Source organism: Polyodon spathula, chromosome 17 (genome assembly GCF_017654505.1).
Source record: "Polyodon spathula isolate WHYD16114869_AA chromosome 17, ASM1765450v1, whole genome shotgun sequence".
Lineage (NCBI taxonomy): Eukaryota > Metazoa > Chordata > Actinopteri > Acipenseriformes > Polyodontidae > Polyodon > Polyodon spathula.
This window is the reverse complement of record NC_054550.1, coordinates 24,964,541-24,981,365: the sequence shown is the minus strand read 5'-3', so window position 1 is coordinate 24,981,365 and position 16,825 is coordinate 24,964,541. Positions and strand designations below refer to the sequence as shown.

Here is a 16,825-nt window from a genome sequence, read left to right as displayed (position 1 = left end):
GCATGAAAAACACCAAGTGAGCTTGCATTTGAAAGGTTAACAATGCACTATTAACCCAATATGGAAACTAACATTCTAACTGAATTATAGAACAGAGTTTTGAAGCAAAAAGACACTGACGTCATCATCATCACTACTAATTCTACTTCCAATCTGGATTATTGTATGTGTTGTTTGTCTAGCTATTTTATCCTCAGCATTATTTATTTTCAGTTCATGCATCATGTACAGTGGTTAATTCATTTTTTACTTGTACAAAATCTCAACAATGTCAAATATATATTTATGACCAAACACATATTAGTAAAAAAGGCAAAAATAATAATAATAATAATAATAATAATAATAATAATAATAATAATAATAATAATAATAATAATAATTATTATTATTATTATTATTATTATTATTAAATGGACACCATTTCAAGGTCAGTAGAGCTGCAATAACTGTAGACTGAGATAATATGAACAGTCTGGAATATACTTATTTTAGAAAAGGCACGGCTAAGCTTCAATTTTGGTCACTAGTCACATTAACAAGACTAACAAGTTAAGTTTCATTCGCTAGAGTAGAACATTTCCTTTCTGTTAGCAATCGTCTGGGCAAACACCAGCTTTATAAAAGGTATCAGTCTCCAGATTTGAGTTTTCTGTATAGTATATAATCCAGTTCAACAGGCCATTCTTTGACCTTTTCTTGTCAAAACATATATGCTACATTCACAACTGCGGTTAGAAACTAAAGAGTTGTTGCCAGCCGTTCTGGTTTTCAATCCTAGCTGCTTGAACCCCATGATCCTTTCATACAAGGAAAACGCCAATGAGGTGTAGTCTCAACTTCTTAATTATGGGAATTGAATGTCATTCTTTTTTATTTTAACGTTTCTATTCACTTACATCTTACAAAATGTTCTCAGAAAGTGACAGGCTAGGGTGCCATAGACCAGGAAGCCCATGCAGTGATGTCACTTCCTGTGCACTTTCTGTTTGACTCACATTTAAAGGGATTTTTGCAAAACTGGTTTGCCCACTCCTAGTCCTAACAAGAGAGAGTGCAGTCAAATAGCAAGTCATTTCATGTTACGCATGTGACTGTAAAGTAGATAACTAAAAAAAAAATATTTGAGTGCTTTGCTGAACCTACAATTGACCATAATACTGTATATTACTAAGGTATTGCAAAAAATCACTGTTGTATTTTGGGTCAGAAATAGAACAAAATAATTGGTAAAGAAAAGTGGGGTTCAAACAATATCAGAGCCCTAGAAATGTTACTGCTTAGTTCTCAGAGGGTTCATACTTGAATTTTATTAGAAAAATATTCAAAATCCAGAGTTTTTGTGAAAGACGATTCTTGCTTTTATGATAATCCCAAGCCAGGGTGTCTAATTCAAAGCTGAAATTGTGTTTCTATTGGATGTACATCATAAGGCTGTATCTGTACATATGTATAAAGCCTTTTTTTATTTTTATATCTCAAATGCTTTAAATTAAAAAATAATGGAAGAGTTATTAAGCATCTTGTTTTTATTTCCTTATAACTAAAAATATAAATGTTTGTCATCATTTCTTGATTATGCAGTATTTCCGGATGGTGTACTGTTTGCACACATTATGCCATTCTGAGACTTTAAACATTTGTTGCTTTTGATCCAGAGTTTTACTTCATGATTTAAAATGTTGATAGTAAGATGCACTTGATTATTTTTATGCTTATCATCTTACAGTATCTTTCTCTTTTTTGAAAATTGTTTATTTTTTGACAAGAAAAAAAAAAAAAAGACCTAGATAGGAGATTTGGGGGATTTGTTGAATTATGATGACATTTGCTGTTTCCGTTTAAAGTATGCAACATAGGGTTAAAAAAGAATTAGTTTTGTATGTCTGGAAGGCATCATCATTTGATTTTTATACTAGTTCAAAATGAATTGATTAAGACATAATTCTAATGCCTATTAAATGTGCAGATTACACTGTCAGACTTATTCACTGCTCAGATTGTTGAAAGTTTGGGGCCTTTTACTTGTAAATCAAGAATATTTGTAATGCAACGGGTATAGAGTAATACTGTTTATAATATAAACCAAAATAATAATAGACTTTATGCAATAAATTGATTCAGAATTGTTGATAAATTAATTTCAATGGACATGGCAAAATTTGCACATAACATCAAGTATTTATTTTTGGCAAACAACCAAAACATTCAATTTTTACTTTTTCCCTGTCTGGAATCAAGACAGGTAGAAATAGAACAGTGTTTTATGGTACTTGTGATCATCCAAGTGGTTCTGGATGCTCTACATCAGTATTTACCAGGCTATGAGCTTTTTTTTTTTTTTTTTTTTTTTTTGTCTTGTCTGGAGAATCCAATGAGCCTCGAGGGACAAGATTTCCTCATTCCATTCAAATCATGTGCAGTGGTAACTATGAGCCACCTACTCTACACATGCATATATAAACAGAGCAAGAGTGGGTGGGGCAGACAGAGTTCAAAGGTTACATTGTGACATGATTCGAATGGAACAAGGAGGACTCTTCACTCCCAGCATTCGCCAACGGCCACACAAGCTTTATAAAACCTTAAAGCCAAGTGAAAGCAGATTCAGAGCAACCCATTTAGAAGAATTGCAAATGCCACAAAATATGAAAGGATATCTAAACAAAGAAAAATAATTGCAATTATATTTGGAGCTCTACTCTCAATTTGATGCATTTCCTTCCAGTTTTGCTAAAATGTAAAATTCTTCATTGAAATTTCAGGGAGCCAATTCCTCACCCCTCCTCTCACTGTGGTTTCAAAGTTTGCATAGCTGTGGAACCATAAAGCTTTAAAAAGACATGCGTTTCCTTAAGGGATATCTTAGGAGAAGTTGGGCGAGAGGTTAAGAGCAACACATGGTGATTGAAAAGGGCAACTGTGTAAGTTGCAGTTTTTTACCTTTATGATCTTTTGTGGTTTCACTACAGGACAAACTTTCAACATTTTGTAGCTTTTTTCATGTTAGATTTACTTCAGAAATCAGCGGGTGCCTTGTTTTGCCTTCTTTACTCCCCCTTACCTTTTCAGCACTGCTTTATTAAAACTCCACTCCAGTCTAGCAGCGCTGATGTTTATTTGAGCCAAGGCTCACACTCTTGTTTTCTTAGTTAAGTTTTTGATACTTTCCAACGGTCTTTCATGGAAAGGGGATATGGAAATATATACAACGTTTGCACAGCTCAAGAAAAAAACATGTCCGTATAGGCAGGTGAAGAGACTTCTTTTTTGGGGATTTTGCATTTCAGAGGCTACTTTAAAAAGTCCCCCAGAGCTTTTTTTTTTTTTTTTTTTTTTTTTTAAAAGTAAACAGAATTTGATTTACATTAGCAGTTTGAAATGCATGAAGAGTTTGAGATACACTTATAACACAATTAGGTAATTCGGTGGGATTACACTGAAATAGCAATATTTTACTTAATGGTTTATAGGTTCAATAGATCAGAAGGCAGGCCAGTTTCTTTTTCGTGGACAGTATAGTGCTAGTTCTGCTAGGACAGACTTGAAACTACCTCCAGAATGATGATTCACATGGTTCATATAGCTCCTTGGCATAGAAAAGAATGGAGTGTATTGGGACCAATACTTTAAATCAAACAGTTTATCAATGCTTCTTAGCAGGTAAGAATTGTTTGTGTGGGGGGATTATCAAAGAGGTGAGGGGTTGTTCAGGAGCTGTTGACACCCAGTGTTACTGAACAAATACTGAAGCCCCATAAACCAATGCATGCATAGTAGTATTTAACAAAATACTATTAATAAGGAACTTCAGAAAGAGTGTGTGTGTGTATATATATATATATATATACACATACATACACACACACAAGTTTGCTGCTAAAATGGAGCCTGAAATATAGATTCATTTCAAAGAATAGAACAAATCTCTATAATGCAATTAGTAATCACTTATTATTCAGGAAACTTAGAATAATTACTCACAATACTTAAGTCCAAAAAACAGTAAAGTACATTTAAGTTTGTAGATGCATACAGCTAACTCACTGTGACAGCCATAGCTATGCACAATTTTTCACACCTGTTATTTTAGTCAACAACTGCCTAGATGTTTAGCTTATGAATCATTCTGAAGCAAAAGGAATAACAAAGAATGGTTCTTTGCTAAGGCTTGCTTGATGGCAGATTGCATTTTTTTAAATCTGCTGTGGTTTTGGTGGCCCATTTTTTTTTTTTAAAAGGAAACAAATATGGACGTGACATAGGTATATGCCTGCTTCCTGTCACCTGGAATATGCATTGCAAGTGGGCGATAATTATAAAAACAATATAAGGCATGTCCAACTGTAGACAAGAAGACTAATTTCATCAAGTGTTTCTAATAATGTAAAAATCATAACTTTTTTTTAAAACAATTGTATTTTTATTATAGAATGGCCTCTGGTTTCTGATCAAAGCTGCCTTTAGACAAATTCATACATTTCTTACCAATGTGAAAATCAACTACTCCCAACAAGCAAACAAATACATACAATGATAAGACTACTGTCTTTGTCCCAATCTTGTAAACATATTTTCATCGCAAAATAGCTTTTTCGTTAAATAAAAGTATTATTTTTATAAGTTGATGGTTTGTAACTGTATTGGTCCTTTTCAGTATCTGACTGTATCCAGCAACATTCCACAGCACAATTCACCTCTTGCAGTTTGAGGGAGTTAATCAATTACATAATTTAATATTCAATTATAATGAACAATCAATTAATGATCCTTTCAGCACTTATTCATATTAGCACCCAGCTACTATTTATATCAAAGTGTAAAAAAGCAAAGTGAAAGCAGAGTAAACAGGTAAGCATGACAAAGCCAAGAGATCTACAGTACAGCATAATAAAAACATGGCAAACTAGGATAAATGCATATTACAACCATGGGAAAACATAATTGTAGTGCACTTTTATAATGGAGACTCTACTACTACTCTGTTTCTTTCAGTGCTTCTGCACAATGAATCAACAGTAAGCCTGAGAGTTAAGTGTGAATTGTTGATTATTAATGTTTACTTCATGATCAAACAGCTAACTTCAGGTTCATTACTGGGCGATAATGGACCTTTGAAACATAAGAGAATCCTTTTGCATGTAGCAGATTCATGACAGATTTGGCCTAAAACAATATCCATGCAGCATGGCATATGATCAATTTTGATACAGTGTCCAGCATCAATATTTATTTCTACAATAAAAGTGATACCATATTTATTGTTTTATATTAGGCATTGTGGTTAAATTGTTATTCTTGCTATAAATCAGAGTAGAAGCATAAGCCACTTTCTTCTGTTGAATTAAACCTGTATAACATTTATTAAAAAAACAATTTTATTATTTATTTATTTTTGCTATGTAAAAATTGCATCAGGTCAGGAATTAAAATGCAGTAAAGCACAAAATAATGCATGGCTTAAAGAGGATAAACTGTCTTCAAGGAGGTAATTAGATAAGGCAAGTCTGAACCAACTATACTGTTACACAGATAATGATGCTGTTCTTCTAACTTTTACAGAACAGCTTTAAAGCTATACTGACAGATACTAAAGTTTTTTTTTTTTTTTTTTTAAAGACTGGTTCCCTGAGAAGTTCCATAAGGCTGAATTGAAGAAAGGTAAAACATTTAAAAGAGACCTAAAACGTGAGTAAAATGTTAAAAAATGTTTGTTCACTAAGTTTAAGTTTCAATCATGCTTTATCTAAACAGGCAGCACCCACTTAACACAGCAAAAAGCGGATTTGCTTAAAAACTAAAATCATACCAAAAACTTGAACTCCAGCACTTAAGTTCATTGTTGTCTGGCACGAGTTATTTACTTTTCTTTTGTTGCACTAACGTTTTCTGGAACTGGCATGTGTTTTAATCAGCTGCAATTAAGTACTTACAGAGCTGTGCCAAACCTGGAATTAGACGTTGTATACAGAAGTTGGTATACGGAAACCATGTGTTAGTTTCCAGAACACATTATTTGATTTTGGGTAAAGAAAGGGGATGCTGTATCTCTATATGGAAAAAAAAAAAAAAAAAACATCTCCTGTATAATTTCTACAGTATTCAATAGCTTTAAAATGGAAAATAACTCCTAAAAATAGTTGCTGCTTTTGTGGATTAACATCATATGTAACATCTTCAAATTATTAAGACTTCCTCTGGGTGACTGGCTTTCCTTCACCAGTAGTTCTGCAGCCAGCCATGTGTATTCATAAACTAGCAGCATCACTGCACCTCCTGGACAGAAAAAAAGAGGAGATCATTTACTAATACTAATGCACATTGCTTCAATGTGAACTGCATGGAGAGATAAGCTGAAGTTTAAGAACTAGAGGCTTTAATGTTATTTTCCATTTTTTAATTTGTATCTACCCCCAAAATGTTTCAGCAAACGTGCAAAAGTATCAATGCATATCTGTCACCTTTTCATTAAGGTGAAGCTTTAAAATAAAAGGAACAAAGCTATTGTAGTCAATGCAGTCACTGCTTTAACGCAATTTGCGATTGCATTTCCATTAGTGGTATTTATCAACAAAGAATCATGGCGATGTGACTCGATCATGGTTTTGTATGAATAAAATCTTATTATTATGTTTATTATAATAATGCATAAAACCCAGCATCGTTTGGAAGGTGCAAAGTGTTTAATATTTTAATTTGATCACCAATTCTAGACAAAAAGGCTTACATTTTTAATAGTGTAAACTCAACATGAACTCAATCAGCTCTCAAAGAATGATGTAAATAAATGGTTCCCAGTCACGGTGGGACCAAAGCAGAACAGATGCCCTGTTTTAAATACAGGCAGTAGGTCTTGTCTATACAATGGGTCTTTTAATAATTTTAATTGTATTACCTGTGGGTACCAATCCCTTATACGATGTTAAATACCTGTGGAAAAAAAAAAGAAAATGTTCATCATATGGGTTATCCACTCATAACACAAATTAACCAGATAAAATCACTTCATTTTGTAAGAGACCTGTTAAGCCAAATACATAAAGTGTCTGCTTTTTAAAAAAAAAAAAAAAAAAAAAAGCTGTAGCTAGTAGACTACAGTATTTTAAAGTTTGTGTATTCTTTCAGAAAGCAGACCTTGTTTACCGTTTCTATTTACACCCCCTAAATGGAGTTTTATCTGCAGGCACACATGGGAATTCACTGGTTCCTGGTGTCTGTGTGGTTGAAACTGCTTAGAGAAATGCTATTCAGTGTATAGAAACTGAACCAGTGCGGTGCACGAGATACAGCAGAAATGTATGTGTGCATGAAGATCAGTATAAATGACATTTTCCAGCAGAAAGACATTAAGTGCAAAATCTATTATCCCTCTCGTTAATGAATTGAAAGTGCAGAGCCTAGGTTTAAAAAAGTAGAGCCAGGGACTGCTGATAGTGGCCTTAATACTGAATATAGGGGTGTCCTTTACATTGAAGTTGGATTTGTTGTTAATAGGAGTAAAGTGACCATAATTGTGAGGTGTCCCTAAAGTAAGGCTTTAGTGTACATTTAAATGTATTTGTAAGCTACATGGAGCACATCACCTTTTAAAAACAGATGTTAGTGTTGACACAAGTACTGGATGAAACAATTCAAATGCAACTTAATATTTTAATAGTTTAGATGTCAGAAGCTGTCGATTTAGTACAAAATTTGCTCCATGGAAACAAAGTGTACATTTTAAAAATAGAAATAAACTACTGAAAGACGTTTGAACTAGGCGCCATAAACATTTCAGCCTCTTACTGTCAATCTATATATCTACATAAGTGGCTGTGTGACCATAATTTTCACCACTCCCCACTGACATTTCCTACAGGAAACCAAACAAAATACTGAAGTGTTCCCTTTTAGCTTCAATTTAATTACATTGGAATTTTTAGTTTTAGCACTTATACAGTTCTCTGGCCAGTATGAGCTATTACTGTAGTTAACCACGTACCTCTTTACGGCTCTAAGGCTAATTTGGGTTATATTCAAGGTTAAAATACCCTGTTTCCTTCATCCTAAGGCAGTTAGACCATTTCCCTCCTGACCACAAGGCTCTTAATAAGGCTACTCAATCATGCCTCCCCAACTATTCTGAAACTTATTAAAATTGTACTGTAGAGCTCATTAGAACCTGAAAATGTTGGGCTCCTAAAGAGTGCAGTAATTAGCGGAGACTGTATTGTATTAAAAACAAAACAATCTTTGCTGACATTATCACTTGGGTACAATACCATACATAACCAGATACAGGTTCACTGCCATTACCTTGAGAGTTGAACAATAAATGAACATGTAATTGTTTCGAAAAATGGCATTTTAATTTGTACTGTTCAGGAGTACGAAGTAAAATACACCCTTCTTTAGTTCTCTATTTCACAATTGTAAACATTTGTCTATATTACATGTGCAATATAGGGCTCAGTTCTCAAAGATATATATTACAAATCATGAGCAATTTTTGTCTGAAAGGAAAAAAAACAAACAGCAAACTAAAACCTGCTTTGGGATGTTGACTTGAACAATTAATATCCAAGTTCAGTTCTCTGTGACTGAATCTAATCTGCAATTAATGGCGTACAAAATAAAAAGATACATATTTTACTATAATTTATACAAAAGGAAGCTCAACTGTGTTTTGCTAATTCATGAGAACTCTAGCCTTTAAGATGTGTGCCTTCTGGGCCAGTAATAAAATAAATGCAATATGGCACAAAATATTCAATTACATTTGAGATGCTTATATACACACTTATCAGCTTCATCCAGAGTACTGCCTCTTGGGGCTATGCATGTAATTCAGTCCAGATATTTAGTCAACATCATGTTATTTAGGAATCCATGTACACTTCCTGGTTTTCAAATATCTCATCTTTTGAAATGGCTTGCCATGTGTCATTGGTTCTAAACATGGAAAGGCTATTTATAGACAACAGGGCCAAAATAAATACCTTCAGTAAAAACATGGTAACAACTACTGAAAGTATTTAAACCTAGCTAATACACTGTCAACCTAATATTCGTGTACCATTGATTTGAGCTCATTTTGCAATGTCCGTTTGAGAGCTCAGTAAAATGGCTTATAAAATTGCACTTGTATACAGCGCTTTATTTTAGATATTTTACTTCCTAATCTGACCAATGTCATGGGTTCATTTTTACATACAGCCATGCGAATAAGGGAAAATTCATTACAAATAAATGTTTATTTTGAAGACAAAAAATCTAAAACTTTACCAGCAATGAACTCTTCTGCTGTCAATAAATTAAAATACATTTATCTAGGATGACAAAAACTGTTCTATGAGGGAGTGTCGGCACAAGTGGAAGGGAATAGACCAAGGCTAATATAACCCATACAAAAGGCACTCGCCATCCTATAACTACTATATAGTACTACTTTGTCATTATACAAGACACAAAATCATTTTCACTGAAACAATGGCAAAAGCTAGAAGACAATACCATTTAGTGGCCGAGATACATGGCCAATTGTGAGTCACCATTTTATATTCCAAGTGGTGACTTCAGGTATGATTATTATTATTTTTTTTAAAGCAGGAGACGTCAACTGTATATAGAATAAAGCACAGTATACAAACTCAATATAGTTCGGTTGAGGTTTCTTTTTGATATGTCTTGCAGTTCTGAAGGTGAAACTGGTACTTGAATGGCTGAAAGATCCAGTTTATTACACACCATACTGAAATCACTCTGAATATCAATTAATAGGTTTTTGTCATATAAATATTTCAATAATTCTAAAATGTATGTTGATGTGGTGCCCCTGTGTATCTCAATGATTTTTTTATTTTATTATTATTTCAAGAAACATATCTTTTAGTTCTATTACACTACAATTCTACAGCATTGTAAACATGAAGCATTCTAAAGTGCATGCAATCAGTTAAATTAATGAAGCAATTATAGGTGACAATTACAATAAAATAAAACCAAATGAAGTAAAATCATAACAAAATCCACTTACATTTATGTCTTTAATCCAATTCATAGTCAGACAAAAGTCTTTTAAAAATATATATCTGGAAGCTGTGTCAAATAGCTACGTCCTAAAGTACTATGAAAGGAGTTACTTTAACCTGTATTACTACTTGTTGACAATCAAGACAATGCTACAGATAAGTCCTAGCAAGTTGGAAGTACTTGGAACTGATAGATACAAAGGAGCCTTAATGCAGTTAAAAACCTGTACCAATTGAAATCTTTGTAAACTGTTCCAAGGAAGACCCATTAGTACAAAGTTACATTACTTATCTGAGAAAGAACAAAGGCACTGATAGAAATTGGATCGCCCCCACATTGCTGGGATGCTGTGGTATCCAAGTTACACTTTAAACAAAGACATACATTTAGGAGTAATCCTGATTTAACCGCACAGCAGTGTTCAGATTGAACACATCCTCAGACAGTGACATTTGTTTCGAGTTGAGGCCACCGCTAACTATCTGGTATTATCACAAATTGGTACTACATTAAAAACTATGTAAGCTCTTTTAAATCCTGAAAATCTTGCTGGAGGGAAACTTTATGATCAAAAACTTACCTTGCAAAATATGTTTTTATTCTTATAAAGTATTGTAAAAATCATACATTTCATTTAAAGTAATTGGATTATTATTGTGAGTTTGCATGTTCTACTATGTATTTATGTGAAACAACCACTTTCAAATTCTTGCATAGTTTTATAAACATCACTCAATGTAGGTTCAATTAGCTCTGAATTGAGGCAGGAGACAAAATACATTTTCTGCATCATCAGGAAACAAATTAAATTGACTTACAATACAAATTAATGCAACATAATTAAAAGAAACTGGCACTCCTAATGGAATATCATCTGGAAAGTTTGTTTAAAAACTTCTCTGGGACAACATTTTCCCCACAGGAATGGGAGAAATTCGGTTTGCTTAGAACAAAGGAAATGTGGTACAGTAGCTGTTAAATCTGAGGTCTGGGAACCAGTTGATCTTGTTGCTGGATTGCACGTCACTGTGTCTTTGTCCTTAAGCATGTCTAATTCTGATTAAATGTAGGAAATAACACCTCAACAGTGAGACTGGACATCACTATGAACCTAGACATTTCAGGTACCAGAGGTTAATTATCGAAGCACAGATTTTTCTTGCACACATTTGAGCTCCTTTGAATCGCACATTTAATTTGAAAATAGCCACTGATCCCCAACGCCACCCATTGACACTGAAAGATATGAGCGGAAAAGCCTGCATAGAAGCACAGACATTTTATAACAGCGGTGCACATTAGTGCTTCCTTTTCTCCTGTGCTTTCTGATTGGCCCCGTTTTCACACATGGTCTAAATTGCTGAAGTTCACATTTCCCCGCGGAGGATTTCTAAACACAGTTCATAAAGGCAGGCTGGCAAGGCATATGGGGATCATTTGTATAATTGGACTCCACATCATACAGGGGTATTACTGTATCAAAACAACAGACATCCAAAGCGTACTATTAGCTAATTGGCCAGAATATTTTACAAATGACAGGAGCTTCCACCAGATAGCCTTCCTAAACCACTTGTTTGTGTACAAGACTCCCAAATGGTAAAATAAATAAAGGGCTAATTCCAGTCTTTTTTTGTTTCAATCCACCCCACCCCACCCCCACAGCTTTTTAAAACTGAGGCTCACATGCAGCTATAACTGAAATCGCTGCACTAAGAAACTCCCAGCTTTACCTTGTTACTGGTGTTGCTAGCACACATTTGTGCATGCACACTGCTTAAGAATTTATCAGTGCGCTATTCCCAATTCTCTGGCACTTTGAGGTAACTTGGGTATAATATAAAAAAAAAAAAAAAAAAAAAAAAAAAAAAAAAAAAATATATATATATATATATATATATATATATATATATATATATATATATATATATATATATATATATATATACACACACCACACATACATACATACATACACACACACACACACACACATGTAACTATCAACAAGTTATATTGTATCTTTAAGGTCTGGATTATATTTAGATGGTTGTATGATGTTTTTATTACTTGAGTTGAGATTCATTTTATCATGTCTTTACATCTTGTGTTATTAGCATATTTCGTAACAGTCACTCAACTTCCTCAGATCATATGTCTAGGATTCGAAATGTTTTTGTAAGTCTAGGTTTTCTACCAGATTACCAGTGCCATCTTCAAAAGACACCTAAGCCTTTTCAATACAAACATCAGCATTTGACCGTTTGACAAAAAGCTAACCAAAGTTTGTATTGCTGGACATTAGGATGAGGAAGTTGTAGATTCAATGTAAATAAGGAATAAGGATAAGGCAACTTGATAGTGTTTGGTACTTTTTCATGAAGACCACAGACTTGGATCACAAATGCAGGGTCAAATTTCTATTGATACAGTACATCCCTTTTGGTTTGCATATACACAATTCAATGTTTAACTATATGCAACATGACTTGACCAATTCTCAAAGAGCAACAATATGATAGACAAAAACACCCTAATTTTTGGATAAATGTCATAAGAACATAAGAACATAAGAAAGTTTACAAACGAGAGGAGGCCATTCGGCCCATCTTGCTCGTTTGGTTGTTAGTAGCTTATTGATCCCAAAATCTCATCAAGCAGCTTCTTGAAGGATCCCAGGGTGTCAGCTTCAACAACATTACTGGGGAGTTGATTCCAGACCCTCACAATTCTCTGTGTAAAAAAGTGTCTCCTATTTTCTGTTCTGAATGCCCCTTTTTCTAAACTCCATTTGTGACCCCTGGTCCTTGTTTCTTTTTTCAGGCTGAAAAAGTCCCTTGCGTCGACACTATCCATACCTTTTAGAATTTTGAATGCTTGAATTAGGTCGCCACGTAGTCTTCTTTGTTCAAGACTGAACAGATTCAATTCTTTTAGCCTGTCTGCATATGACATGCCTTTTAAACCCGGAATAATTCTGGTCGCTCTTCTTTGCACTCTTTCTAGAGCAGCAATATCTTTTTTATAGCGAGGTGACCAGAACTGCACACAATATTCAAGATGAGGTCTTACAAGTGCATTGTACAGTTTTAACATTACTTCCCTTGATTTAAATTCAACACTTTTCACAATGTATCCGAGCATCTTGTTAGCCTTTTTTATAGCTTCCCCACATTGCCTAGATGAAGACATTTCTGAGTCAACAAAAACTCCTAGGTCTTTTTCATAGATTCCTTCTCCAATTTCAATATCTCCCATATGATATTTATAATGTACATTTTTATTTCCTGCGTGCAGTACCTTACACTTTTCTCTATTAAATGTCATTTGCCATGTATCTGCCCAGTTCTGAATCTTGTCTAGATCATTTTGAATGACCTTTGCTGCTGCAACAGTGTTTGCCACTCCTCCTACTTTTGTGTCGTCTGCAAATTTAACAAGTTTGCTTACTATACCAGAATCTAAATCATTAATGTAGATTAGGAATAGCATGTCACTTCTCTTGGGTCCATTAAATGGAGTTTTGTATCACCCGAATACAAAAAAAAAAAACTGAAATTGACCAGTTTATTTACCAGTCAATAACTTTTTCATAATTAAATCATAAAAATTAAAAATGTGTCTTAACCTTGAAAGAGTAATTTTATCATGTACTGTTATGTGGTTAACAAAATGACCCAAATACTGTATATAATAGCAATCTGTCTCCTGGCCAATGAGAATTTAAAAGGATAAAAAAAAAAAAAAACTAAATCTGGGAATTTATAACGTACCTATAGCAGTATTAAGAAACTTATCAGAGAGTATTGTGTGTGACGACAAGACGCTGGGTATCATATCTGTCCCATACATTCCAGAACAAGGGAGATGTTTTCTCTATTTACTAAATTACTGTTATAAAACCAATTTGTCAGGTCGAATAGTCCAGGTGCTTATATAGTCTGTCCTGACGAATAAGCCATTGCTTTACTGATTATTCGGTCACGAAACATTTAGGATACAGAGAACATTAAAGCCACAAACAAACGTTTTTGGTCTCTGATTGAGAGAAAGTTGTAATCCCCAAATGAAAGCCGAGTCTGTTTCCTCATTAATTTAGATAACCTCTAGGTTAGCTCTAGTTTTTTTTTTATATATATATATATATATATATATATATATATATATATATATATATATATATATATATATTATATATATATATATATATATATATATATATATTGTGGCAGAGCAAAGCTCTGTCCTTTAAATTGGCAGGGATGAGGTTAACTTCCCCTACCTGCCTGGGTTTATTATGTTCAGGTGGCTGGGGTTGATTAGTTGATTAACGACCAATCAGCGCCCAGCCACCTGACATAAAAGGAGGCCTCTGCTTCTCATTTAAAAAGAGGGAGCTGAGGAAGCAGGTTGGTGTTTGTGGTTTTTTGTGATTTGTGAATCCAGTGAAGGCATTGCCCAGCCTGGAAACCTTAATTTTGCAAGTTTTGTTTTTGTATTGCTTTATTTGTGTTTAAATCCCTTTATTTTGCCCTTGTGCACTTTTATTTTGTGTTTATTTATAATAAAAGTATATTTTTTTTGAACTGCAGTCTGTCTCTGGGCCTCTATCCACTCGCCAGCCTGCCATACATCTATAGATATATATATAGACTATAGGATATAGTATATATATATATATATATGATCCTAAAATTTCCTCTTAACACAGCTTAAGTTTTGTTTAAAAGTCAGACCTTTATAATCTATAATTTGAACCTTTTGGTCAAATATGTACAGGTTATATGGGTATTATTCTGTCGTTTGCTCTTTTTTGCCTGTTTAATTTACAAACTGAACAGGCAAGAACAAGACTCATTACTATAACATCTTTTTTTTAGAATCTCTTTCTCTGTAGATCACGTGTGTAGGTAGGCCATTGAAATCATAACCACAGAATTGTGTAGGCACTGCATTTGAATTTTAAAGATAAAACTATGAGTACAGACAAAGGCAATGTCCAAAATATTTGTCTATTCAGCTTAGGTTCTTAAAAAAAAAAAAATAGCCATACCTGAAAGGCTAGGAACATGTTCTTGATGTTGAAGTAGAACCCGAAGTAGATCATGCTGAACACACCATGATGACCCAGGGTAGAGGTCAGCCCCTTGTTGAGGCCTTGCAAGCCAAACCCATTGGTGTGGATCATGTTCCGTGCCTAGCCAAACGCTGAAGGTTGCTGAAGACCGCATGAAAAAAAAAGTACCATCACAGGTATACTGATACAATTGTCTCTCTAAGGCACAGTGTTTTCACCATTATTTAAAGTTCATTTCAAGGTTTTATTATTAACCTAACCAAAATAAGAAAATAAAGCAGACTTTCTTGTACTGTAGAAATTTAGGGCATTAAGAAGTGAAGCTTTCTCTTTCCCAATCTGTTAATTAACACAACAGCTAAATACAATGCAGTGGAGACAGAGGTTAGAGTAGTCTAGTAGTTGAATCAGACTAGCTGCAGGGGACTAGAAGACAAGGCGGCTCTGTGGTTAGAGAAGGTAGGTCCACAGTGTATGGCCAAGGATGTAGAGGGAAGGCAGTGTGTGGTTTTGTGTCTGAATCTGGGGGGCAGGTAGCCAAAACTTCCCAAATCCACTCCCATTCTATAATACTATGTAATCCAACATGACACTGTGTATATGAACCTTAATAATGAATCTTGAAGGCGATTGGGCATAATTTCAAAACAGAATCTGGGGATTTATATAGTTTAATGTAAATCTCTCTCTAAATATTGTTTGGTGTGGCATACTACATATTCACTCACATGTCAGTATAAAATTTCACCCGATTATGGACAAAAAAAAAACTTTGACGGTATTCAGATTTGAAATGTGCCCTGTTCTTGTTTTAACATTAACAGCACAAAGCAATAAAACACCCTGGGTAATACCTTTAACAACATCATAAGCACAACTGTCACAGAGGGATTAATGAGCAGCCCTAGGCAATATCTGAGTCATTGATTGAACTACAGTGACATACAAATGAGACAATAAATGTAAGAGTGAAGGGCTGTAGAGACTAAAATGTATTGGTACTGGGAGAAATGTTTTACCTCTGCAAATGCATTCTGATTTGCTTGTAGACTGACTTTGACAACTTCAAAGGGATTGACGACCACTGCTTCAATCAGGCCTGCTCCTAATCCGACGACTGAAAGGGCCTAAAAACATAGGAGTGGACAAAATGTCCAAGCACATTTTTCACAAAATAGATCACCTTTTGGGTGACCTTGGGTTCAGTCCTTCAGCCAGCTGTTAAAATGTGTTGTAGTTCAAACTCACTCCAGTGGTCAAGCTGAAATCAGATGTGGCCTGCAGCAAATGTACCAGGATGAAGCAGTTCATCTAATGTATTATACAGTATTTGAAAGATTTGTGTATGCTGAATTAAGGGTACGACCAAAAGATTCTGGAGCACAATAAAAGAGGGACCAGCAATAATGTTAATAAAGCTATTAAGAGGTTATAAAACTGATTTTAAAACCTAGGTAAACTCTTCTTTAAGTATTTTATGAGGGCCATTTTACTCAGCCCATTTAATGTGAGGGTATATTCAAAGAACTGCAGTGCAAGTTTGTTGACAAATTGGTGAAGGACAGCAAAGCCACTTCATTCCTAATATGTTGCCATTGACATGTGCTATGCTGAGGAGGATAATCCTTGTATTGCTGAACCAGGTTGTGTGGTCATCATCCCAGGTTATCTTGGGCTTTGCAAAGACAAACCTTTAATTCAATTTACCAAGATGACTTACCAAGGGATATTGCAACT

At 34.3% G+C, this 16,825-nt stretch overlaps 1 long non-coding RNA gene across 1 annotated transcript; it reads right to left on the bottom strand.

Moving 5' to 3' along the window:
* Positions 1-4,273: 4,273 nt before the first annotated feature.
* On the bottom strand, positions 4,274-16,298 carry LOC121330388. The gene is made up of 4 exons (XR_005951854.1): positions 16,108-16,298; positions 15,065-15,229; positions 6,896-6,930; positions 4,274-6,276 (listed from the first exon to the last, which is right to left on the bottom strand). It is a non-coding gene; the product is annotated as an uncharacterized LOC121330388 (long non-coding RNA).
* Between the last annotated feature and the right edge of the window lie 527 nt (positions 16,299-16,825).